Here is a 26,150-nt window from a genome sequence, read left to right as displayed (position 1 = left end):
ACCAGATGAAAACTTAACAGTGGAAGACCATAAAAAATTAAATCAGAACAGTTAATTCCAAATATTATTTTTACTGAAGTTGTAAAGTAAAAGTGAACATAATGCATATGTAACAATTCCCATAAAAACAATTTCTTTAAATTGTATTTCCAGAAAAACAAACCCGAGGGTTGGCGAGCGAAGCGAGCAGGGGGCAAGGCCCCCTAGTATTTTATAATAATAAACACAAAACAACTTTTCAATGCAAAACACAGAATACAATTCAGTGTAAACACACACACCATGCATATGTATAGACATTATTAAAGCTCTTAAAACTGCTGATACTGTTAATAAACCTTAGGGGTATTGTCCATGATATTCCTGGATTGAAATGCAGGTCTGAGATCTAGCCCATCATGGGGAGTGCTATTGTCTTCTCTCCATTCTGGTGTTGTCATGAGCTTAGGCTCCTCTGGCTCCTCCTTTTTTGGGGTATTTGCCACTGCCCCTTTCTTCTCTGTTTGTCAGTGGGCATGAGATGGGTGGAGTTGTGGAAATGGAGAAAGGAGTCTACTTAGAACTCTCCAGAGTAACATTGTGCCTCTGTGAATATCGGTTGTTGAGTTTGCACATGTGTTTGGGAGTTTTATGTATTTAACTTTTGATTTTATGCATTTCTATTGCATTTTGCCTGTCCTAAGGTTTTTCCATCATGTAAATGGAAGTTTGGTGATGGTGTCAAAAGGTTGCTGCTGAGCTACAGTAAGTTCAGATTCTGATTTTACAATGTTCGAGAAAAATTAATTTTTGCTGGAGTCTGTAAATGTATGTGTATGTGTGTCTGTGGAATATCAAAATTAATTTCCATGTCTTAAAACTATTTTTTTTTCAGCGTATAGAGGTCCCGGAAGACTAAATCCTAGCAAAGACAGAACATTTCAGAATAAGGATTTTCCAAGATATCTGCCCTGAAAGCCAAGACCGAGGTACAAAGATAACTTCTGAAAAAACTGACCTGTCTTATTCCAACAAGTTACATCATGTTTTCCTTGTTACAGGCTCCAGGGTTATTGTGTTTGGTCCTGTTTGGTCAAATACTTATCTCCACATCCTTCAAAACAATTTGACCTATGTCCAATGATAACTGCTAAAGAAATTGTTTAATTTAACCACGATTTTTATGGTCTGCACCATTTGGTCATGGAACTAAGCCTATTATTTGCACAGATTTTGCATGAGTAGTTTTTAAAATATCTAATTTATTTAAATAAACATGTACTGTACATGTACAAAGTTAGTGAATATAGCTAACAGCTTGTTTGCCCTACCAGAGCAAATGATGATGAGAGACAAATGAAGACACAAACACACACACACTATATTAGATCGGTAAAGGTGGCCGTGCACAGAGGCATTAAGCAACCTCTGTAACCAATTCGTCTGTCTGTGAAGCTTGTTTACTTCATTTAACTCAAATTAAATTTTATTAAAATTGTTTACCTGATTCAATTCGATGTTCAATTTAAATGTGTACATAATAAATATAATTTAATGTACCTAAATCGGCATTATTGCACAGTAAAACCATTTTGTATTGTACTGTAAAATCTTCCACTAAGTGATTTTCTGCAGTATCACTAAAGTGTAATTTACATTGAAGTACTCTTTGGAACATTCCATACCTATTTTTTGCTGTGTATTTCAGAATCAAGTCCAGACTCTGACATGTTTATTACTTTTTATGCTTTTATGCTGTCTCTTTTCTGTCTATTGCTAGGCAATGCTAATCATGCTTGAAAACGAAAACAGCACAAAAAAGAAGAGGCTGGGTTGGAGAGTTGATCAAAGCAACAGCTACACCAGTTAAGAGGTAAATAACTATAAAAGGCTAGGAATGACAAAGGTTGCCACAATTATTCCAAAGTTATGATTATCAGCCATATCAGCACTTCTCACAAGAGTATGCCCTACATACAAAATGCTCCATGTGCATTGATTTAAAAAGTAACGCTGATAAGACAGACAGCTTTAGAACATTAGAATCATTTGGCAAACAAAGGCCATTTGGGCCAACAAAGTTGACCAATCCTACTTCGCACAGTCTCCTAGTGTTTCATTAGCTTGTACTGGGTGTCTGTTTGCAGTTAGTAGCAGCTATCAGAGGTCAAAAACAACAAAATATGAAAACTATACAACTTGGTGTAACTACTGTCAAGATAAAATTGATACACCAAGCTAATTCGTACTTGAAATCACACAGAATGTTTCTTCATTTTACGACAGACAAGTTTGCAAATTTGAATTTCAATTGGAAACTTAGAAATTTATTTTATTTTTTTTTTATTTGATTTATTAATTTTATTGTAATCATTCCATACAAATAGGTCAATTTATACAAAAAAGAAATAAAGACAAATCAAACCCCACCCTTGAGAAGGAGAGTATGGCCAAAGGATAATTGCTTAGGGCTTTTTAATATGGCAGAAATAATAAAAAAAAAGGAAAAAATATATATAGGTAAATAAAAAATGGAGAAGGGAAAGAAATGTGGAAATAATTATTTCTTCTTATTCTAAAATATTATTGATTAGATCCTGCCAGGTTTTGAAAAAATTCTGTGCAGTTCCTCTAACTGAGAATTTGATTTTTTCCAATTTCAAATAATATAAAACATTGGTTTTCAACTGGCTTATCAGAAGAGAGTTTGGATTTTTCCAATTTAACAAAATAAGTCTGCGTGCCAAAAGTGTAGTGAATGCAATCACCGTTTGCCTGTCCTTTTCCACTACAAGTCCGTCTGGAAGAACACCGAACACAGCTGTTAATGGGTTAGGAGGGCTTGTGACACCATGGCTGTCTGAAAGGCACTTAAAAATTTTGGTCCAAAATGATGTTAATTTGGTGCAGGCCCAAAACATGTGACCCAGTGAGGCAGGAGCTTGGTTGCAGCGTTCACAGGTTGGATCTTGCCGTGGAAACTTAGAAATTTTAAAACTGTATAAAACTGTATAAACTGTATCATAACATACATTTAACTGTCTCAAAAAATTTCTTTAAGAAAATTGATCCAAGTTGTTTCATGCGGAAAGACAGACAGATGGACATGGTCTATTACAATATATACAAATGGAACTAAAAAGGGTGATATGAAATGGGTCTTAAAGGTAGTATTAAGTGCAAAGCCTTTCAAATGATTACCAGCACCCATGAATTAGGGACACTAATGTGAACACTGGGATGGGTTTAAATGGCCAGAGTCAAAAAAGTTCTGTGTTGAGAGTAAGGATCGTAAGAATCAGTAATCAAATTCTGAAGGAATATTCAATTATGGTGAACTGTAAGAAAGCAGTGTGCTTCAGGAAGTAGGTGTATTTGTCCCTCGCTTGTTTTAGGTGAGTTGTAGAGGGTCTTATAAAAAAGTTCATTAATTTGCAACATTGTGTGTTTGTGACTTTGCTTTACTTCTCTGTGCTGGCCACAATGTTTGTGCTCACCATTAACGGTATCTTTCAGTTAGTGTCACCCCATATGTTATGACAATTTCTAAACCAAATGACTACACTTTCTGCATTGTTTCAGACTTTTAAATTGACCACATGTAAAAATTGCAGGGTTACGTACTTGCAATTTTAAATTTATTTCATTGTACCCTGTACTTAACATTTTGAATTTCCTTGTTAAATGGCTTTGAAAATAAAAAAATGTCTTTGTTGAAATTACAGACATACAATTAGGCTGCAAGAGTAAACAAGGAAGGGAACACTGCATTTGGAACCTACCAGATTAATAGTGTCAGGAAAAAAAAGAAAGACCAGAACACACAACCAAGTTGCACTTTATCTCAGATGTACATACACAGAAAACACTTTCTAAAACTTTGTCACTTATGACTGGACATTATGCAGTTCAAATTGTGACCCTCTATAATTTTCCAAGTTTGAAACTTCCATGCACCCTTTGACTGCTCTTGGACAAGACAACAATCAGTACAATAAGAGCACCTCAGTAAACAGAGAGAGAAAGGGATTCAGTTGCGCTCTCCCAGCAGGGCCTGTAATAATTATTTAATACAAAATTATCATTTGAGTCATGATTGTTTTTTTGTTGTTATGGATATTGTATCACAATTTTTGGCTTTGTGGTGAAACTTTAAGCAGAATTATCTTTCTGTGGTGTACTTCTCAAAACTGAGCTTGGTCCATGCAGTCTAGCCTAGTAGCTAAGAAGAGTGCTACATATATAAATATATATATATTGTGATAAAACAAAAGCACAGAGACACAGATTAAGTGTTGGGGAACCTCCCCGTATACTGGCTGTAGGGTCCAGCTCAGCAAAGGGTCAAAGTAAATAAAACATTTGACAAAATAAAATGAGTTCTCCGAGCTTTTATGGAGTTGATAGGGGAAGTACAATTAACAGGGAGAAAGTGAAATCAATAGCAGGGTGTCGTAGAATGCAGTGGCCGGAGATGATGTCAGAAGCATTGGGACAGAACTGAAGTCATCGGGAGGAGATCGGAAGTGAGGTAATTCCACGGAGCTGGAAGAGAAGTCTTCTATATTGTCTGGATGAAGGTGGATATTGGAGCATTATGTCCGGTAAGAACATTTTTTTTGGTTGTCTTTCTGTAGATGAAAGGAGAGAAAAGCATTAGTGCCTCGTTCCAGTTTCTCTCTTGTTTTTTCATGCGCCATCGAGCCTTTGGTCTGTCTCCTAATCACACACGTGTGACCATATATACTGTATATACTCTATACACAGTATATATTGTCACACGTGTGCTTGGGAGGCAGCCATCAAGCCCTAAGGTGAGTGATATTACAAGGGGCGAAGGTTAATTTTATGTACTAATGCCTCTCTCTCTCCATCAACAGAATCGAAGAAGACAGAAATAACTTACCCACAATACTTCCGGTCAACCAAAATGGCTCTGCCATAATGACATCACTTCCTGCTCCCAAAATAACGTCACTTCTGGCCATCCTTGATGAAGTCACTTTCAGCCATCCATGATGACATCATTTCCGACTCTCTGCATTTGACATCATTTCCTGTACAGATCATTTCCTGCCATCATTTTCTATAAAAACTCACTGTGTTCATTACTCCGTTGTCAATTGCGTTTGCTTTTGATAATTTTTTGCTCATTTATTGCACTTAGTCCGATGGACATCACACAGGGGCATTCCCCAAATCTTTTTGTGGCTTTTTCATTACAATATACAGTTAGGTCTATAAATATTTGGACAGAGGCAACTTTTTTCTAATTTTGGTTCTGTACATTACCACAATGAATTTTAAATGAAACAACTCAGATGCAGTTGAAGTGCAGACTTTCAGCTTTAATTCAGTGGGGTGAACAAAACGATTGCATAAAAATGTGAGGCAACTAAAGCTTTTTTTTATTTTTTAAACAATCCCTTCATTTCAGGGGCTGAAAAGTAATTGGACAAATTAAATAACTGGAAATAAAATGTTCATTTCTAATACTTGGCTGAAAACCCTTTGCTGGCAATGACAGCCTGAAGTCTTGAACTCATGGACATCACCACATGCTGGGTTTCCTCCTTTTTAATGCTCTGCCAGGCCTTTACTGCAGCGGCTTTCAGTTGCTGTTTGTTTGTGGGCCTTTCTGTCTGAAGTTTAGTCTTCAACAAGTGAAATGCATGCTCATTTGGGTTAAGATCAGGTGACTGACTTGGCCATTCAAGAATTTTCCACTTCTTTGCTTTAATAAACTGAACACCGCAGAATTCATTCGGTTGCTTCTGTCCTGTGTCACATCATTAATAAACACTAGTGTCCCACTGCCACTGGCAGCCATGCATGCCCAAGCCATCACACTGCCTCCACCATGTTTTACAGATGACGTGGTATGCTTTGGATTATGAGCTGTTCCACACCTTCTCCATACTTTTTTCTTGCCATCATTCTGGTAGAGGTTGATCTTGGTTTCATCTGTCCAAAGAATGTCTTTCCAGAACTGTGCTGGCTTTTTTAGATGTTCTTTAGCAAAGTCCAATCTAGCCTTTCTATTCTTGAGGCTTATGAGTGGCTTGCACCTTTCAGAGCACCCTCTGTATTTACTTTCATGCAGTCTTCTCTTTATGGTAGACTTGGATATCGATACGCCTACCCCCTGGAGAGTGTTGTTCACTTGGTTGGCTGTTGTGAAGGGGTTTCTCTTCACCATGGAAATGATTCTGCGATCATCCACCACTGTTGTCTTCCATGGACGTCCAGGTCTTTTTGTGTTGCTGAGTTCACCAGTGCTTGCTTTCTTTCTCAGGATGTACCAAACTGTACATTTTGCCACTCGTAATATTGTAGCAATTTCTCAGATGGGTTTTTTCTGTTTTCGCAGCTTAAGGATGGCTTTTTTCAACTGCATGGAGAGCTTTTTTGACCGCATGTTGTCTGTTCACAGCAAAATCTTCCACATGCAAGCACCACACCTCAAATCAACTCCAGGCCTTTTATCAGCTTAATTGATAATGACATAACGACGGACTTGCCCACACCTGCCCATGAAACAGCCTTTGAGTCAATTGTCCAATTACTTTTCAGTCCCTGAAATGAAGGGATTGTGTTAAAAAAATGCTTTAGTTGCCTCACATTTTTATGCAATCGTTTTGTTCACCCCACTGAATTAAAGCTGAAAGTCTGCATTTCAACTGCATCTGAGTTGTTTCATTTAAAATCCATTGTGGTAATGTACAGAAAATTAGAAAAAAGTTGTATCTGTCCAAATGTTTATGGACCTAACTGTAAATATGTATATGTGTGTATATATACTGTATATGTAAATAATTCAATTCAATAATTCAAAGAGTCATAGGATGATGTTCAACATACAGTATATATGTATATGTACAGTTACAGTGTATTAAATCAAGATTTTTGATCCTTTGTCACCTAATATAGTGCACTTTAAGATGATTTCTACCACATTTGGTATCCTACAATACAGGTTTTACTTTCTATTGTTATTTCATAACTGTCAAGAATATGTCACATATGTCTGGTGTGTAGACATATCTGCTGCTAATTTTTACTTCATTTACTTGAAACTGAGAGCTGATTGTAAGCATATAAATCATGAGCTCCCATCGGCATTTAATAATGATGTTGATAAGTGTATTCCAGTAATGGTTCACCTCAGAACAAACTCATTTTGACTTACTTGGCCAGAACTGCTAGTCTGGGACTGCTTCTTCTGAAATACTGTCAGGTGCCACTGCCTCACTATTTGAGCAGTCTTATGTAATGCTACATATTTTTAAAACAATGCATGCACAATGCAGAGTCTTGTTCATTCTGGATTATGGAGCTAAACGATTGTTATAGTATAAAGCACTTAATTAGAAACATATAACTCTATGGCAATAATAGTTCCTGGAAAGGAGTTAGGCCTTCAGACTCTTAACATTATTCTGAGAAAGTCTATAAACCTGCCAATGCTCCAACTGTGGATAACCAACAGTTCTGTACTCTAATGTTTGTTGGAAAGGTATTTGTTATAAAAAGCTGGTAAAATAAAGGGTTTCACTGATACTAGTAATGTTCATAAACTTCTGCATATCTAATTCCTTATATTGTGATCTATAGACAAAATTCGCTCTATTAATTTCTGTAGACAAACATTTGCACTGAATGCAGTTTCTCATCTGTACAGATGTGTATAATTTTCAATTTCACAACTAACACCAGAGTCTGAGTACTCCATTCCTTTTACCTGACCAGCTTTCAGTATAATCACTCTGCTCAGCAGATCTAATTAATATTCAGTCTAGTCACTTAACAGCATAGCTGAGAGGAACAATCTATAGAGGTATTCAGATGTATTGACCAGAAAAACATTCAGTCTAATTATGCAATTGTACAGATCAGTTTCAAAATGCAGTGTAATTACTCTACTGTTTTGACTAGATCAAATTTCAGTCTAGTTAGGTAACAACATCGAGCCCACAGTAAAGCCCAGACTTAATATTTCACTATAGTGCTAATAAAAAATATTCACTCACAGTGAATTTGACAGTTTTATTTTGAATCATTTTATTCTGAAATCTTAATCCATCTAAATAAAAGGATAAATGTCTATGTGTCTGTCTGGTTGCTATGCTCCTGTCCTTCCAAAAGATGGCACAATTAAAACATTTTAAGTAATCAAATGCATTGAATTTGTCATTTAACTACAATGGTGCTAAGAATCCCATAGCAAATGGTATATAACAGAGACATTTGCATTGCATGTAGGCACTGCAAACATTACCACTGAGGAATATGCTAATTTCTTAGATTTCAACATTATAAAGTTGTACAGCAAGTATTCATTAATTAACAAACTCAGTTGTTCTAAACAGAAAGGTGGTGGTGGTGGTGGTGGCAACAGTGACTGGAAAGGAGGATACAGGGCCAGTTTATCATGGGGCATGCTCTCACTCCCTCATACGGAGCCAAACATACTCAGCACTCAACCTACTCTGCACAACTTTTTGGAGAGGAGTGCAGAACACTGAGGGAAACCCATACTAACACCAGGATCTTAACAGTGTGAATGAACTACTGTAATCCTCTGCAGTCATAGGCAGTTGTATTTAATGCACTGTGGTCTATGCACAGCTATCTGCTTGTTTTTAAATTCTTTACTTAGCTCCTAAGTAGTACTAGGGTGTTGTACTGTGTTAGCCATTATGAATGTAGAGAAAAGCCAAGCAAAATGACACCTTTTATTGGCTAACTGATAAGATTACAATATGCAAGCTTTCGAGGCAACTAAGGACGATTACATCTTGCCTTAAGAAGGGGCCTGAGTTGCCTCGAAAGCTTGCATATTGTAATCTTTTCAGTTAGCCAATAAAAGGTGTCATTTTGCTTGGCTTTTCTTAGGTCCTAAGAGAATGCATGCATTAACTTGTGCTTGATGTAGGTTTTCTTTTTGATTCAGTTTGGAAATTACTTAACCAAAACAATGGTCACTGTCCGCCTATCTCCCATTAGGATGTTACCCTACTTTTTTCCCTATGAATCACTCTTTTTGTGTGTGCATGTTTGTTCCCAAGATTATTTTCACCCATTCACACCCGTTTATACATGCACCTTTTAAGGAACACAGTATTGCATACACTGCACTCTAGGCAAAAATATAGTATAACGTTTTTATAGTATATTTTTGTGTATTTCTTGTTTTTTTTTCACTTAGAGATTCTGTTTTTGAAGTATGCTTTTTTTTGGCAAGATTACATCTTGTCTGAAGAAGGGGCCTGAGTTACCTGAAAAGCTTGCATATTGTAATCTTTTTAGTTAGCCAATAAAAGGTGTCATTTTGCTTGACCTCTCACTACATTCACAATGGCTAACACGGTACAACACCTTAGTACTTTTGTTTTGGCAAAGGTTAATTTTGTGTGTGCAATTTTTTGCACAATTGTGTGCGCCGCGTTCCCTGTTGTGTCATGTAACTACTTCTGTTGTGTTGCCGATGTCACCGCATGTAATATAATTATGTGGGTAGTCACAATGCACTATGTGAGACTAAATTTCTTATTTTAGTTTTAGGTTTTTCTTGGCTCTTTTGAAGTTTGTTTTGTCTTCAACTTTTGATTAATGTCTTGCCCCTTTAATTTGTTTGCCAAGTTATTTTGATATCTCAGTGCATTTTGATCTCCCGGCCACTATTTATTGATAACAAATATATTTCCAGTAAACACCTAAATTTGTATCACTCTTCTTTCTGCAACCTCAGACATTTCCGTTACAGTGATTTAGCCTATGCAAACAGCAGGAACCATTTCTTTTGCATTGCTTACCACTGAACATTATAACAGTCTAGATGAGAACAGGCTGCTCAGCCCCAAAAAACTCTACAGTCCCTTTCACATAATTCTTCCAACATAACAACAAGTCTAGTTTTGAAAGTCCCTAAAGTCCAACAGTTATCACACTACTTGGCAAATTTTTTCAAGTGTCTATGGTTCTCTGTGTAAATGTTTGAGCAAAATTTACTATTAACAAGTTTACAACTGTGTCCCTGTGTTCTTGATGAACCCATTTTAAAATAACAGTCTCGATCCACTGTACTAATTCCCTGTATAATTTTTAACACTTCAATCATGTCTCATTTTGCTTAAATTGGAAAGGCTCAGCTCTTTTAACCTTTCCTCATAACGTATCCTCTGTTGTGCTGGAATCAGCTTAGTTGCTCTTCTCTGGACTTCTTCTAGTGCTGCTATGTCCTTTTTGTGGTCTGGAGACTAAAACTGCACACTGTACTCCAGATAAGGCCACACCAGTGCATTATAAAACTTGAGCATAACCACCTTGGACTCATACTCTACACCAGGGGTAGGCAACGTCGGTCCTGGAGTGCCACAGTATGTGCAGGTTTTTGTTCCAACCCAGTTCCTTAACGAGAACTCAATTATTGCTGATGAAGCACATATTGCTTAAGTGACATTTTGATGCTTCATTTTAGTGGTCTCGCTTGTTAAGGTTCTCCAACCTTAATTGCTTATTTCAATCTTAAACTGCTGCATTCAGTGTTTTAATTGCTCCTTATTAGCAATAAGATGTAAAACAGGGGTAGGCAATGTCGGTCCTGGTGAGCCACAGTGGCTACAGGTTTTCATTCAACCCAATTGCTTAATTAGAAACCAATCATTGCCAATCTCAGACCTTATTTAATTTTATGGCTTGTTAGTCTGTGCAATGTAAGGCTTTTATATCGTAGATTTTTTTCCTTTCCAAGGATATCATCCAAATGATTTGAAGCCTAAAACAGATCATTTTCAGTCTGTCACATTTTTCTATTAAGTGTTTTATTAAATCAAACCGTGCATGATGAACACACACAGATGTAATTGGAAAAAAGCTAGCTGGAGAACTGCTGGCTACTTTGTCTTTTACATCTTATTGCTAATAAGGAGCAATTAAAACACTGAATGCAGCAGTTTAAGATTGAAATAAGCAATTAAGGTTGGAGAACCTTAACAAGCGAGACCACTAAAATGAAGCATTAAAATGTCACTTAAGCAATATGTGCTTCATCAGCAATAATTGAGTTCTCGTTAAGGAACTGGGTTGGAACGAAAACCTGCACATACTGTGGCACTCCAGGACCAATGTTGCCTACCCCTGCTCTACACATTGTGCTATATAACCTAACATTCTGTTACTCTTCTTAACACTAGAATCCCAGAAGCCTACGAAAAAACTTGTAATCCCGGGCCATCTTAAATTCCTTCGCACCTCTCCATTAGTACCTTTTGTTTTGTAAATGTGTCGATCAGCACAAGCAGCCTGCTATCCCATCCTCCCACCACCGCAGCTCAACACAGGCAAAAAGTTCTTCCAGCTCAAGTCTGTTTACCTCGGTGTGAAGTGCCTTGAGTTGTATAGGGTAAATGATATATTGTATCGTTATTTGGAACACATGCATTTCATGTGTGTTCCGTGTCTTCAACCCTCTATGTAAATGTAGGATGACAGGAAATGTGAGAAAAGCAAAAAATGTTGAACACATAGCTAAAACAAACTTTTTTCTTGTTATAGTACTAGTGACAAAATTTTGACATGAAGTGTATAATGTGTGAACACTGAAGTCTAAATATCAAATCAACACTTTCACAAAAGGTACATATATACATATAGTACATATGGTACAAAAGGTACATATAGTTCTACAACTACACCAAGTGAGGTCCACCCTGAGGAGGATCAACACCAAAAGAGCTGCAGGACCAGATAAAGTGTTGGGTAAGACACTGAAACTATGTGCTGATCAAATGGCAGGAGTCTTTCTGGATATTTTCAACCTTTCTCTACAACTTGCAATGGTCCCTGTCTTCCTCAAACCCTCCACGATTGTGCCAGTTCCTAAAAAACAGCGGTCACCTTCCTTAATGATTACCGCCCTGTGGCTCTGACCCCAGTAATAATGAAGTCTTTGAGAGAATCCTCCTAAAGTACATCAAGGATGCCATCGGATTTGAGCCTTTAGTTCACCTACAGGAGGAACAGATCTACAGAGGATGCCGTCTCAATAGCACTTCACACAGCCCTGACTCATCTGCAGTGCCCTAACACTTATGTTAGGATACTATTCGTCGATTTTAGTTCAGCATTTAACACCGTAATCCCAGACAAGCTAGTACAAAAGCTTCATAATCTGGGTTTGTCCACATCGTTGTGTCTCTGGATCAGGGACTTTCTCACCAACAGACCTCAGGTGGTTAGAATTGGAGATCGTACATCATCCACACTGGTTCTGAACACAGGTACGCCAAAGGGTTGTTTGTTCAGCCCAGCACTCTTACACACGATCGCTCTGCCATCTATGCCACAAATATGGTTATGAGGTTTGCGGATGATTCGACCGTGGTGGGTCTCATAGACAATGATGAGACTCACTACAGAGTGGAGATACAGCACTTTGCATTATGGTGCTCAGCCAACAACCTGATCTTGAACACCAGCAAGACCAAATAGATCATTGTGGACAATAGGAGGTCCAGAAGAACAGAACATGCTCCTATATTCATACATGAGGAGGCTGTAATGTGTGTGGACAATATCATGATGAGACATGCTGGATTCTACTCTCAGCTGCTCACAAACCTCTACAGATCCGCTATAGAAAGCATTCTCTGTCACAGTACGATAATATATATCTATATATTATGCATATATATATTATAAAAAAAAAATCTTGGTGGACGGGAGACCAGGGAGACAAGACGTGATCTTCTCGGAAGACACTTAAAAGACCCGCGAGATGAAAGAGATTGGCCACAGAGCGTTTTGCGGGAACCTTAAACATGAGACTTGGTGCTAAGAGACTGCAATTTAACATCCTGCGAGAGACACTTTAACGTCACGCGAGACAAGGCAGTAAGACAACATTTAAAACAAGTTCACAGACATCTAACAAAGCAGTTGTTGGAATGCTTTTGGCAGACAAACATCATGTGCTCCCAGCTCTTAAAACAACGATAAGCGACAAGCAGAACATGCAGCTTGCCAGCAGTAGCAGTTGGAAGCCAGCAGATGATCCGACTGCAACTCCTTAGCATGCGTTCAGCCCCCCTTCACAACGAGAGCGACAGAGACACGAAATGGCAAAAGGACAGCTGCTGTACAGGCTTTTAAATGAACGAAGCGCAGCGCGACAAACATAACAAGCAGCTCACCAGCAGCAGCTGCAAGACAACATGATCCAACTACATCTCCTTAGCGTGCATTCTGCCGGCCCCCCTTCACAACGCGAGCAGCATTATATGCCCTGCAAGAAAGAGATTTAACCACATCCAGGGCCAGAAATAAAGGACAAGTATTGTTTTTACAAAAGTTTTAAAGTAAAAGTAAAAATAATGCATATGTAACAATTCCCATTGTATATCTGGTAAACCAAGCCCGGGGGTGGGTGAGCGAAGCAAGCAGGGGGTGGATCCCCCTAATATACTGTATATAAAACAAAAAAAGTGCACTTTTTAATTCAAGAATATAACTGATGAAAAAGAAATTGGGTTAGGGTAGAAAAGTCAGAGAGGCAATATTGCATTGGTTTGGACATGTACAGAGGAGAAATGTTGAGTATATTGGTAGAAGGATGCTAAGGATAGAGCTGCCAGGGAAGAGGAAAAGATGAAGGCCTAAGGGAAGGTTTATGGATGTGGTGAGAGAGGACATGCAGGTAATGGGTGTAACAGAACAAGGTGCAGAGGACAGAAAGATATGGAAAAAGATGATCCGCTGTGGCAACCCCTAATGGGAGCAGCAAAAAGAAGAAGAAGAAAACTGACATGACCACTTGGGTGGTGCAGTGGTAAGAACTGCTCTCTCATAATCAAGAGGTTGCAGGTTTTATTCTGGCTGCTTCCCAGAATTACCGTTTTGAGTAGAGAGCTGCTCTTATTGTTACTATTATACCATAAAAACATACATTTGATTTGAGTCTGTAACAGCCAGTGTAAACTTATGGTACTTGTAAAAGTTAACACTTTAATTCAGTTTTATTCTCCCAGTCACGTTCACACTCCCCCCTTTCTGACACTGCTGTTTTCAAATAAAGGCGTGTTATAACAGAGGTGAACTGAGATGAGGATGAGGGTTCTACATCAGAGAAAGAGAACAGAAGCCTTCTCTGCAAGAAATGTCCAGTCACACATAAGAACAACGCAGCTGCACCAGGCATAAAGGCAAAAGATGGCACTGTTTGGATGCAGCAACAGATTGGTTGTCATCATGCCAGTCAATCTGCCCCATGCATGTCCTTTAATGAAACAGCATGGCTTACAGAGCTTGTCAAGGTATCATACAAAGTTCCGTTTGTGATTACGTTTCTTGATGGTTTTTACATGAAAAACATTTAAACGTTGCTTATATAAACGCCAGATCAAATTTTGTTTACCTATATTTATTTACATATCTTCCTACAGCGTAAAGTCACAAGAAGACTGCAGAGCTTCCTGTGTTTGATCGACATGAGCATGCTGACAAAGCATATGTGCAATGCCACTCCTTATTCAGGAAAAGATCAGTTATGAAAAGTGCGACAGCAGCTTCCACCTGCAGCTATAGACTCTTCAGTATGTGAGCGACTCTCCACGTTAGTGTTTAGATCTGATGGTGTATGTGCCCAAAAAAAGAAGTCTGACTTCATTCTTGTACCATTGCTCGCATACTGAAGTGTCAGCATGCCTCTGCCAGATCTAAACAGTAGCGTGGAGAGTTGCTCACGTACTGACATATCTATAGCTGCAGGTGGAAGCTGCTGTTGCACTTTTCGTAACTGATCTTTTCCTGATTAAGGAGTGGCATTGCACATGTACTTCGTCAGCATGCCCATGCCAATCAAACACAATGGGCTACTGGAAGTACTCCCAGGTGCAACATAAAAGAATTCTGCTGCCTTCATTCCAGGAGCCAGAGTCAGTAGGAAGTGGGACAAAGTTTACAGGAGTAGAGGCGGAAAAGGAGAGAAAGAGAGATAAAGAAGACAAAGTGTTGCAGGAGAGCTGTTTTGTACTTTATAACTGTGCTTATTGTGTTTGTGTACAGAACTTTGCAGGTGGGGAGTTGGTGTGCCCCCTGAAGGCCACACTGGTTTAATTGTGGTTTGCTGTTCATAATATGCAGCAATTATGTACATACATTACCAGTCAAAAGTTTAGACATACCCAGAAATGTTTGTGTTTTTTATAGACATCAATGCCTTTTTTATGAAGTCTAGGGGGCTTCGCTCGCCAACCCCCGTATTTGGTTTTCCGGATACACAATTTGAAGATTTTTTTTCTTTGAATTGTTGCTATTTCATTAGTTTCACTTTTATTTCAGAACTTCTGTAAAAACAATATTTGTAATCTTGTGAGTCCCAATATGCTGAATCTTTTTAATGAGGTCAGGATAGGTTTCTCTGTTTGGAATTTCAGCACAGACAAAATGATCTACATCATCAGCATCTAATATTTTTTTTTTACAAAGTAAAAAAGTAAGTAGAGTTCTGCATTGGACTCCTGTCTGTAAAGTCGTGCTATTTTCCTCTCACAGTTCCAAAAGTACATGGGGTTACCAAGGTGATACCCCAGCTTTAGGTTTTTGTACAAGGGCTAGACAGAACATTTTTGACTCCTGGGGTAAATTTAGGTTTTTAAATAAGCAGACAGATAAATATATATACATTAACAAAGTAACCAATAAATGCATGTGCGGTAAACTCCGTTTTTGAAATTCTCAAGATTCTTTATTTGTCACATGCATAGTTTATACAGGACAACACGCAGTGAAGTGCATCCTGATCCGCTTATCAAAAACTGTGCAAAGTTAGAAGAATATCAGTTAGATTAACAAAAAGTCATAGATCGAAACATAACAGTATAGTAGAACATAATAAATAAGTAAAATTATGTGAATAAAGTAGAATTAAGTGTTAAGGTGCAATAGTGTAGTAATTATTGTGCAAAACCAAAGTTAGACTGGTGCATAGTTAAATGAGGCAGTTTGTTTGTTTGCGCTACTGCGATCTTTACTTTTTTATATTTTGTAATTTTCCTACTTTCACATCCTTTAACTTTCTCCACATGTGTATAGTGCCAACGTTTTGTTTTTTTTTTGAGCCTTTCTAATTTCCCTGGTTTCATAGTTTCTAACCTGCTCTGCATGTGTTTAGCGTCAATGTTTGTAAACGTCTCTATGAAGTTCTACTTTGTCTTTTACTCACTGTCATTTAATTCTTAGCCGGATTGGACGTGCTTTTTTTTCAATTCCACTTGTTCCGGGCTGATAATTACTTTCCTTATTTTCTGATTTGGCACCTCGATTATTCTTTTTTGCTCTTTTTTCTGTCCAACGCATTTGAGTCTCTTTTCTCCGCGCTTTTCTTTCTTCTTCGTTTAATTGTCGATGTTTCATATCTACCCTATTCATTTCATTTCTACCCTATTCATTTCTACCATAATGACCTTATACACTTTATATGCACTGAGAGCCCTGGAGCTGTGTGTGCTGCATGACTGCCTTTACACTACACAATTTTGATATTGCTTGTAAGTAGGGTGTGTCTTGCAAGACTCTCGTTCTATGTTCCCGTGAGACGCACCGTGGCAAGTCTCTTTCGTCTCACGGGTCTTTAAATTATCTTCCGAGAAAGATCACGTATCATAGACTATCAGGACAGGGGACAGGATTTCTTTTTATAATAGCTAGATTATATTAAACTGATTTTAAAATATATACAAGACATTATTGGTGTTTGTAATGGCTAATACTGATTGAAATTACTGATTTTTAAATTTATTATTCACATTATGACTGCAAAGACCCATTTTCAGCAGCCATACCTTCAGTGTCCTAATGGTAGACTCCCTTAGCTTACCCCTAATTAGTCATGTATAAATGCTAAATGGTTATTAGTGAATCCTTTACAGTTGTGTTAACACAGCCAAAACCGGTTATTCTGTTACCTTGGGTTGCAAGGTACTGACACTCCTAAATTTAATTTGTCGGTTCAAAAATCTAAAGAAATTTCCCATGAAACTTTTCAGTCTATGGTTTTTTGCAGAATGATGGCTTTTCTATGTGAGACATTGCTAAGAAAACTGAAGATTTCATACCAAAGTGTCTATTACTGTCTTGAGAGAAGAGGACAAACTGAATAGGACTAGGAGAAAAAAGAAAGGCCCAGATGGACATCTGTATAAGAGGATATGGACATCAGAGTGTGTAGTGTGAGAAACAAATACAGTGATCCCTCGCTATATCGCGCTTCGCCTTTCGCGGCTTCACTCCATCGCGGATTTTATATGTAAGCATATTTAAATATATATCGCGGATTTTTTGCTGGTTCGCGGATTTCTGAGGACAATGGGTCTTTTAATTTCTGGTACATGCTTCCTCAGTTGGTTTGCCCAGTTGATTTCATACAAGGGACGCTATTGGCAGATGGCTGAGAAGCTACCCAACTTACTTTTCTTTCTCTCTCTCTTGCGCTGACTATCTGTGATCCTGACGTAGGGGGTGTGAGCAGGGGGGCTGTTCGCACACCTAGACGATACGGACGCTCGTCTAAAAATGCTGAAAGATTATCTTCACATTGCTACCTTCTGTGTGCAGCTTTTAAGTATGCTGCACGGTGCTTCGCATACTTAAAAGCTCAAAGGGCACGTATTGATTTTTGACTTTGTTTCTCTCTCTCTCTCTCTCTCTCTCTCTCTCTGCTCCTGACGGAGGGGGTGTGAGCTGCTGCCTTCAACAGCTTTGTACCGGCGGTGCTTCGCATACTTAAGCCAAACAGCCCTATTGATTTGTTTGCTTTACTCTCTGTTTCCTTTGAAGAGGAAGATATGTTTGCATTCTTTTAATTGTGAGACAGAACTGTCATCTCTGTCTTGTCATGGAGCACAGTTTAAACTTTTGAAAAAGAGACAAATGTTTGTTTGCAGTGTTTGAATAACGTTCCTGTCTCTCTACAACCTCCTGTGTTTCTGCGCAAATCTGTGACCCAAGCATGACAATATAAAAATAACCATATAAACATATGGTTTCTACTTCGCGGATTTTCTTATTTCGCGGGTGGCTCTGGAACGCAACCCCCGCAATGGAGGAGGGATTACTGTAAATACATACCAAATACAGTAGAACCTCTGTTCACGAATGTTTCCAAACACGTACAAATCGGGTTACGATCAAAAGGTTTGCTAAAATTTTGCATCTGTTCATGACCACATGCTCTGGTGGCGAACAAAAACACTAGCGGCCAGATTCCCTATGCGCGTTCGTTCGCGCCAATGATTTGCTATGCTTCGTTCCCATTTTCTTTTGTTTGCGTATACAGGGCCTAACAAAGCAGCTGATGTTACAAAATGAGTTATAATGTTAACCAAGCAGAGGCCTCAAGTGCTGGAAGAGGTAGAAAAACTGTTGCTAGGGTGGTTGAACAAGAAGCAACTTGCAGGGGATAGCGTAAGCGAGGTGATCATATGTGAGAAAGCCAGGAAGATTCATGGTGATTTGCTGAAAAAAAATCCTTGTTCGAATGGCGAAGGTGAGCAATATAAAGCCAGTAGAGGATGGTTTGAAAAGTTTTGCAAGAGAAGTGGCATTTAATTTTTTTCCCCTTTGCTTAAAACTCATAAAAAAAGTGTTTACAGCGAGTGGTTCGTAAGGGTCTAGTGCGAACTCTTACAAAGTTAGTTTTCTCTGTTGTTCAAGGTTTTCTCAGTGTTATTCAATGTTTTTATATTTAGTTTACTATTACACTGTGCATTCTATGGTATAATTATTTTTGTGCTTAAAAATATATATTTACATACAGTCCGTACAGTCTGGAACGGATTAATTGTATTTACATACAATTTTATGGGGAAATTAAGTTCGGGTCCAGAGTTTTGGAACGAATTACGGTCGTGACCAGAGGTACCACTGTACCAGAGTTCTCTACAACAAAGAAACCATGATTCCAGGATGCTGACCATAATATGCTTTTCCAGTCATCATCTGTCCAATGTCTATGTTTATTTGGCCAATTTAAACTTTTCTGTTTATTTGCCAGTTTCAGCTATGGCTTTTTTTTGAAGCTCTATCTCTATGGTCAGCATTCCGGAGTCTTCTTTTCTCTGTTGCAGATGATTCTAGCATTTGGCAACAATTTAAGGAAGAAGTCAACTGAGGACCTGTAAGGTGTTTGTTTCACAAACTACACACTCTGAATTACTTCTCTGTGACAGCTAAGCCTGCAGTCAAGCTATATCCTTCCTAGTTGTCTGAAAGTTGCCTGCTTACCATATTCGCTTGTAATGTCTTTACAGAAGCTGGTAAATATATACCTATAGAAGCAGATTTGAATACTAGAAATAGTAATTTCCCACTAGGAAATCATTGTTTACTGCAATTATTTGCTACAAGTATAGCTAGTGTCACACACATGCACATGGGAGGCAGATAAAGGGCTCAAAAGAAGGTAATTCCCAGTCAGACCAGAGGATGCCAGAGTGCACTAATCCTTTTATCTCCACGCAGACCAAAGGCGGGAAATTCCGCCTGACTCCCATGACATCACTTCCGGTTCCACCCCAGAAGATGTTTATAAATTTGCAAATGCCCTGAGCTTGCCCTGTCCTCATAGCTGCTCTCATGCCAACATTATTAAGAGGTGTTCTTAAGGAAAAATGTTGTGAATTCTGGTTTGGATCCTTGCTATCCCTTAATGTGGCTGTGCTTAATCTATTGATTTATGATGTTCTCGTATATCATTTAATTTTTGGTTTTAACCCTTTTTTTGCAGGCTCTGTTTTCTGATTACTCTCATTGATTATATTTTTCATATTTAAAAGATGTTTGAAATTCAGTCACCACATTTATATTCTAACTGTGATTACATGCCTGACCTGACCGAATCCAATCATATATAACACCAGTAATCAGGTGGGCTTCAAATAAATTATTATTTTCGTATAGTATTTGTCCAGCAGGATTATGGTATTGTGATGACACTTTGTGCTTTACCACCATGCACAAGTCAATCCACTTGTGTTTGAGTTCTACTACATTCTTGCTGCATTTGTCCGCTGATCACATTGTTTCAGTAATGGTTTTCTGACGTCAAACAAGAAAACTTCAAAAAGGAAATACAGCTTGTATTTTCACCATTCAACAAGATAAGGTACAGTACACTGGAATAGGATGAATAAGCTTGTACAGTTTGTTGTAAAAATGCACAGGCTCACGCATGAAGGAGGCCTATCACATAGCACTGAATATACTACTCAGTGCCGCAAAATAAAAAATAAATAAATAAATAACTTGGAAAAAAAATTCAAGAATGCAGCTCATCCTACCAAGGCATCTCCATTGATGCCCGTCAGCCTTAATATTTAGATACCAAAACAATTTACTACAGACAAAGTAAAACTGCACATCATATTAAAATGTCTGTTAAAAGACAGAAACAGAAAGACATATGTTAAGCCACTGAACTTACCATTTGAAGAGTTTAACTTGACAAGTATGAAACCTGAATCTCTACAAAAGTTATGAAATCTAAATTGCTGAGTACCAACAAAAGAACACAAGGCAAATGGTAGCAGCACAAAATGTGCTTAATAACGTTTCCTGCAATAATTTCTCCCTTAGATATACAATACATGTAGATATTTTTCGGTTATAATATATAAATCTCCTGTAAATTGTGATTTTATACTGAATTATTTACAGGAAGGATATTTAAAAAGTTAAGAAAATGAAAAAAGAATATGTGACAAAGGCAAATAAAACATAACTCAAAGAGTGACAATATACGCAAATAGAGAGAACAACACAAAATTATGTAAATAGAATGGTAACTGTGTACTGTGCACTTTATAGTGCCTCATGGTCAACTATGTTCAATACCTTGCAAAACGTGTAAAAGCGACACCCTTCCATATGTCAGTTTTAACTGTTGCAGGCAATGATTCAGATGGACAGATCTTAAATTGAAGAGTGCACATCATTACACCACACAAAATCTAAAAAGCTAACCACATTGTAATCCAGGTAATTTTGCTGTTAGATCTGAGTGGAGCATTTGACACCATTCACCTTTCTTTTTTACTACTCAGGCTGGAGAATGACATTGTTCTCACAGTCACTGTGCTTGCCTGTTTTCAGTTCTTATTTATCAAATCAATACCAGTACGTACATAATGTGCTGACAGTGCTACGTCATTATACTAAGAAATTAAATATAGTATTCTGCAGGGCTCAATACGGGACCCTTTACTGTTATTACTTTACCTGCTTCTATTGGGAGCTATCATTAGAAATCATAATATTAATTTTCAGTAATATGCAGATGACACCTAGTTATACCTTTCTTTTAGACGAAATGACGTTTCTCTGATACTGTCATTAATTAATTGTGTCAGTGAGTTAAAGGACTGGATGGATAAGATCTACTTGTCTCTGAATAAAGAAAAAAAAACCAGAAAAATAAGTTATTGAAATTGTTTAGGTGTTATTTTTGACACTACTATGCCATTTAAAGCACACATTACAAAACTATCCAAAATGTTTTTTCTGTCATAAAAATGTTGCAAATGTTGTAAATTTTGTAAATATTCAGGATACTGAGAAATTAATTCATACATTTATTTCTAGTGGGATTGACTACTGCAAATGTGTTATTCACAGGCTGTTCTAATTGTTCTTTATGCAGCTTTCAGTTAGTCTAAAATGCTGCTGAAAGAATTATTACAAGAACAAGGAAATACAAACACATAACTCCAGTTCTCAAGTCCTTACACTGGCTAACAGTTAAGTTTAGTGCAGATTCAAAATACTTCTTTTAACCTATAAAGCTTTAAATGGCCAAGGCCCTGCTTACTTATCTGATCTTATCATTATGTACACACCAGAAGTGCACATTAAAATCTCAAGATTTACCTCAACTACCTACTTAAAATTCCAAGGACTAAAAAAATAAAAGTGGGAACGCTTTTCGTTACAGCACCCTGAAGCTATGGAATGGTCTGCCTGCTCCTAGAAGAGGTGCCCCTTCACTCTCGGCTTTTAAATCCAGACTGAAGACTCTCTACTTTAGTCTGACATAGCCCGACTAGACCTGCCTATTGGTTTTGCACATTGCATTACTGTTTGTTAGTCATTTGTACAGAAATATAATTATCACAAGTATCACAATATTTATAAACCATTACTAGCCATCCTCTGTTCTGGTTCTCTTCTCAGTATCTTTATGTGGTATTTGGTTCCTCTGCTCTTCTGCCATGCTCCTGCATATGGAAAAGGTAATGGAACATTTGAAACATTGGAATGCAAGATTCTCTTATCAGATTGGACAGGCAGCAAGGACCCCACTATAGAATGTTCAGGAGAGGGGGAAGATGGCTAGATGGCCCAGGTCTCTGTGAATGTGACTGTGTCTGACTTTGTTTTGGGCTTTCTCTTTTATAATAATATTCTCCTCTGTTGTCAGATGATAATTATTCACAGCACTCTACATCTGCAGTCAGTGAAGAAGGCTACATGAAAATAAGTTGTAATGTGTAAGCCAATGTTTTTGTTGTTTTTGTAACAGTCCACTAAATTAAATTCCTGTTCTTCTCCCTCAGTGACTGTCTGAATGTGAGCTCTACTGTTGCTGCATACATTTCTCTGCACAGTTTTATCCTGTGCTCTTCAGTTATGCCATCTAAAATCATGGTGTATTGTCTCATTTACATTTTTCATCGTTCAGTAATTTTTATTCTGTTCATGTTTATTATATACATTTTAATTATATAAGACATATGCATTAAAGTGTATATACATAAGTAAAAAATGTGTTTAAAACATTTGAGTTAGGGAAACTTGTCTGTATGGAATTCTTCATAGTGCCGACTATACATTAAGTCCAATTCTTTGCCTCATCACAAGGACCTGCATAATGTTTGTTCAAGTATTATCTTGGATTATGAACTTTGTTTAACTAATTCAGTTCTGTTTTACTAATACAACATAATTTTGCAAAATCTTTAAAGATTAGTTTGCCACAATGCACACTTAAGTAGGGGCCTTCATATTTTTCAGTTTTACTCTACTGGAACTCTAAGTAATGGTGATCAATAGGTCATCTAGTTAATATATTACAGAAAGGCATGTTCTGGTGTAACTTCTGTGGAGTTAGATGGCCTGTGGTTGCTGTCTTTCTCTTCTTTTTCTGCCCAAGTTTTATCTCAGTGGGTCTTGATGGGCAAGTTGACATTTCCTCAGGCAATATTATTTTTACTTTTTTAAAAGAGCAAATTCTCTGGGTAAGGTGGTATTTTGTCTATTAGTACTGTTGTTAATATTGACTTTTTATGACTTTCTATTTTATGAGAAACTGGCTGATTATTATTTTTTTTTGATTGCCCTATATTGTTATTTAAATTCCAATAAACACTTAATCACAAAAAGTAAGGTAACATACCTTCTGTTAAGTTTAATGGGGCTGAGCGTTGTCTTCATCTGGATGGCTTGAAGCTAAAGAGATGTACCGAAAAGTTGACTGACTCGGCATGTCCTGGACACCACTAGTGTCCTTGAGTTCTTAATTAATTATTTACTTGAAAGACTCTTTTTGAAACAACTTTACTAATACACCAGCTTGATGAATTTGTATTATTCTGATATATCTTCTTACACCTCAAATTTCATAAACCTTTTTTGCAATGACTTGTACCTTCAGTGTATACAATAGGTTTACTTAACTTTGAAGTACTCATATAGCACTCAGAAAAACACCACAACAAGGAAATCCACCTATAGCACAACATTTACAGTACACGTAGTCCCCAGGTTACGGACATCCGACCTATAACATACGAGCGGGACTGCAGCTGCGACGCATGCGCCTCAGTAACTGCCGCTCCGTCATCTTTGGCAAAGGGGACGCTGCAAGCGGTGGCTGGAGGTGGTCGATTTCGCTGCTTGCGCAGTGTAATGTCCATCGGGTGGCTCCCGGCGGCAAGCGGTTTCACTGCCTGCCCCCCGCTGCAAGTGGAGACCCTGTTGTGGCTGAACGGAGGCCATTGAGGGTGAACGGGGAGGCAGGGGGTAGCATTGAAGTGTGCCTCGGATGGCTGCATGTTGAATGGAGGCGGTGGTGCGGTGGGACACTGCAGGCAGCATACTGTAGTGGAGGTGACTGTGATGTGGGCTGGTGATGAACCGCCCCTCACTGCCCCCATTCATTCTCAATAGAAAGCCTGCTTGTACTGTTACGAACATAGCAGGAAGTTGTCTCTTGTCAGTACAGGGTGGTCCAGATCTAATTCTGCAGATCCAGATCGTCTGGATGACTTTGATTTATGCGGGGATGATTCCAGTTCGGCATGAAGACGATTCTTCGAGTCATCAGTTCGCACACTTCTCGATGGTCCGGGATTTTTCGAGTGATTTTCTATGTAATAAACTGAATAAGTTATAGCATAATGAAAATTGCATAATTAGATCTGGACCACCCTATACATCAGACGTGTTGATGACTGTGATAGCGTGTACAGTGCTGTGCAGAAGAGCTCATCTTAACCTTTTGTCTTCACCCTTCAAGAATGTCTCTAAAACACAAATCTGATGCAAGTGCTGGTACTATAGTAAAGAAGAGAAAAACCGTCACCATTGAAAATAAAGTAGAAATAATAAAAAGGTCAGAAAGAGGTGAAACTCCATCATTCATTGGCAGAGCACTTGGTTATAGTCGGTCAACAATAACATTTATTAAAGTAATGTACCTGTTCCGACTTACATACAAATTCAACTTAAGTACACACCTACAGTCCCTATCTCGTACGTAACCCGGGGACTGCCTGTACATGCAAAAAATCCAGAATTTTAGTCACATAGAATTTTCTTCCATTCACTATCAATGTTACATGTCTTCTACCAAACTACAATATGCTCAAGATTTGATGTGAGATTTTTGAACAATCATAATAATAATAATAATAATAATTGTATTTATATAGCACCTTTCCAATGCTCAACTTTCATTTTCGTTCCTCTCCCACTTTTTCTCTGTGCTTCTATATGTTTGTTTGTAATTGTTACTTCATGTGTGTTCCCATTTATCAGCCATAGACCACCAAGTCACCTCCATGAGCTACTACTCTTGTTTGATGGTAAGCTTGGTGGAGTGTCCCATTACTTTAACATGGCTTTCTCATAGCTTCATTTTAGTGTAACCCTGATATTCTGTATATCCATTTAATCATCATTTTTTTTATTCATGGCTCCGCAATCCACAGTAACCCCTACTTTCTCTGCTGGTCTTTTTCCGGTTTTCTGTGGTGGACATTTGCTCCACCACCAACCGATCAAAGCACCGTGCAGTCCCTACATTGATGGCCAGAGGTCTACATGACCATCATCGTCTAATTCTTCCACGTGAAGCCTAAAAACCATGAGGACTGATTGAAATCATTTATGTTAGGTAGACTGCCTAGTGGGGGCCGGGCAGTCTCATGGCCTTGGAAACCCTGCAGATTTTGTTTTTTTTCTCCAGCCCTCTGGAGTTTTTTTTTTTTTGTTTTTTATTCTGTCCTCTCTGAACACCGGACCTTTCTTTATTCTTTGTTAATTAGTATTGCCTAATTTTTATATTTTTTCTTTTTATTTCTTTATCTTCTAAAGCACTTTGAGCTACATCGTTTGTATGAAAATGTACTGTATAAATAAATGTTGTTGTCTTTTTCTATACAAATGTGTAGCTATACATTTTTTCATAACTTCTTTACAAGGAACTTATGGTTTGTTGACAAATTTTCAATGTCCTGAGATTTTTCCTAGAATGTTTACTACTTCTTATTATTGGCACAGGGCGTCTTTCTCTATAGATGACCCTCTGGTATGACACTTTATGACCTACGGGCTGAATAGCTCTGGTTTGGTGAGAAAGGAATGTCCACACTCACAAAGTAATATGTATATGTATCTAATTCTTCAAAATCTTTTGCTGCTGCATTCAGTGTTGCAAAGGGAAATCAGTATAAATGGGCTATTCCTTGTGCTAGTGCTACGTACCTGTGTTCCTGCCAAGGTGAGACAACTTAGGAACCTGAGCATATTGCCTGCTCTTCTCCATTGATCTTGATGAAACTTGTGATACTTTCTAACACTTGATACTTATAACCATATCATCCAGAGCTGTTTTTCAG

This window comes from Erpetoichthys calabaricus, chromosome 10, assembly GCF_900747795.2.
Source record: "Erpetoichthys calabaricus chromosome 10, fErpCal1.3, whole genome shotgun sequence".
Lineage (NCBI taxonomy): Eukaryota > Metazoa > Chordata > Cladistia > Polypteriformes > Polypteridae > Erpetoichthys > Erpetoichthys calabaricus.
This window is presented reverse-complemented; position numbering follows the sequence as displayed.